This window comes from Phaseolus vulgaris, chromosome 3 (assembly GCF_051622355.1).
Source record: "Phaseolus vulgaris cultivar YP4 chromosome 3, ASM5162235v1, whole genome shotgun sequence".
Taxonomy (NCBI): Eukaryota; Viridiplantae; Streptophyta; class Magnoliopsida; order Fabales; family Fabaceae; genus Phaseolus; species Phaseolus vulgaris.
The window spans coordinates 1115001-1117500 of record NC_143500.1 but is presented as its reverse complement, the minus strand read 5'-3'; positions in this window follow the sequence as shown (position 1 = coordinate 1117500).

Here is a 2500-nt window from a genome sequence, read left to right as displayed (position 1 = left end):
GGAGAAGTTTGGGATCAAAAGGAATTGATCTTGGCATGGTTGGTGCATAGCCAAGTTCCATGATTTTGGATTTTTGGCTTGATTTTGTGACTTGGTGGTGATTTTGGTGAAAAACGAAAATCATGGTTTTGGAAAAGTGGCTGGACTCAATCCTCACAAATGCCTCCAAAGTGATGTGGGAGAAGTTTGGGATCAAAAGGAATTGATCTTGGCATGGTTGGTGCATAGCCAAGTTCCATGATTTTGGATTTTTGGCTTGATTTTGTGACTTGGTGGTGATTTTGGTGAAAAACGAAAATCATGGTTTTGGAAAAGTGGCTGGACTCAATCCTCACAAATGCCTCCAAAGTGATGTGGGAGAAGTTTGGGATCAAAAGGAATTGATCTTGGCATGGTTGGTGCATAGCCAAGTTCCATGATTTTGGATTTTTGGCTTGATTTTGTGACTTGGTGGTGATTTTGGTGAAAAACGAAAATCATGGTTTTGGAAAAGTGGCTGGACTCAATCCTCACAAATGCCTCCAAAGTGATGTGGGAGAAGTTTGGGATCAAAAGGAATTGATCTTGGCATGGTTGGTGCATAGCCAAGTTCCATGATTTTGGATTTTTGGCTTGATTTTGTGACTTGGTGGTGATTTTGGTGAAAAACGAAAATCATGGTTTTGGAAAAGTGGCTGGACTCAATCCTCACAAATGCCTCCAAAGTGATGTGGGAGAAGTTTGGGATGAAAAGGAATTGATCTTGGCATGGTTGGTGCATAGCCAAGTTCCATGATTTTGGATTTTTGGCTTGATTTTGTGACTTGGTGGTGATTTTGGTGAAAAACGAAAATCATGGTTTTGGAAAAGTGGCTGGACTCAATCCTCACAAATGCCTTCAAATTGATGTGGGAGAAGTTTGGGATCAAAAGGAATTGATCTTGGCATGGTTGGTGCATAGCCAAGTTCCATGATTTTGGATTTTTGGCTTGATTTTGTGACTTGGTGGTGATTTTGGTGAAAAACGAAAATCATGGTTTTGGAAAAGTGGCTGGACTCAATCCTCACAAATGCCTTCAAAGTGATGTGGGAGAAGTTTGGGATCAAAAGGAATTGATCTTGGCATGGTTGGTGCATAGCCAAGTTCCAAGATTTTGGTGTTTTGGCTTGATTTTGTGACTTGGTGGTGTGCCAAGAATCATGAAATTTTCAAAGTGGTGGTTTTTGAGTTTTGTTGGTTGGAAAGTGTCACAAATGCATGCAGAATGAGGTCTAGAAAGTTTGGTATCAAAACCAAGCCATCTTGATGTGGTTTTGAATTTTTGAAATGTTGGAAAATAGAGGGTTTTGAAAAAAATTCATGAAAATTCGAAACCTTGGCCAATCCTAACGAAACTTGGTGGGCACCTTCTTGATATTATTATGGGATGGACTGGAAAAAATCACGCAAAAATACGGTGTCTAGATACGTTTTTCCATTTTTCCCGATTTTCCACATTTCGGGTCTTTGGAAAAATAAAAAAAATACTTCCCCATGTCGAAAAATTTTAATTTTTTGCAGGCAATGTTGTACCATTTTTATGAGGATCCCTGCAAAAAATCTCGTGAAAATTCGTTCTCTAGGTCCCAAAACAGAACTTATGTCTACTCAAAAAAAGTGTATCTACTTGTACAAAAGTGGCTTTTGCATATTTAGCTATTATAGGGGGGGGGGTGTTCCTCAATGCAGCCAGCTCTTGCACCATGGAAAATTCTGGTGCGGTCCCTTCATTCCCCCCTGTTTTGGCTTGCTTTGTGGTGGGGCAAGTCAAAACGCCCACACATGGGTGATCCACCAACTTGGGTTGGTGTCACCCGTTGTGGGCGGCGGCATGGTGGTGGCCGCCGTCGGTTCCGGCCGACCGACCCGGTGGGAAAAAATGTGAATCTGTTATGTGGATTTGTGGCACGCTGGTGGGATTTTCGTTGTGTGGCTCATTTCTAGACTTGTGAGCATCACGAAGGGGGTATGGCTTCCAACCGTTCGCGGGGAAGGGGCCATCATGTCTGGCTTGCTGCCGGCCGGGGGGGTAATGTCATCAGTCAGCGTCCGCTTGGGCTCACATTTGTGCTGGTTACGCCCAGGGTCATGTGGTTGATATTGAGGGCTTTATTACTCTCGGTCCAGTAGCGCGCGGCCACCACAGGGAAGGCACGGCCTCATCCGCGTGGCTTCTCCCTCACGAGCATCTTGGCGATCCGCCACGGTGGTCGTGCTGGAGAAGAAGCACGGATGAGACGGGTTGGAACTGTGGCCCGGTGCGATCGGGGAAGATTTGTGCCACGCAAATCGTTGGGTGGCTTATTCGAAGACTTGTGAGCATCACGAAGGGGGTATGGCTTCCAACCGTTCGCGGGGAAGGGGCCATCATGTCTGGCTTGCTGCCGGGCGGGGGGGAGTAATGTCATCAGTCAGCGTCCGCTTGGGCTCACATTTGTGCTGGTTACGCCCAGGGTCATGTGGTTGATATGAGGGCTTTAT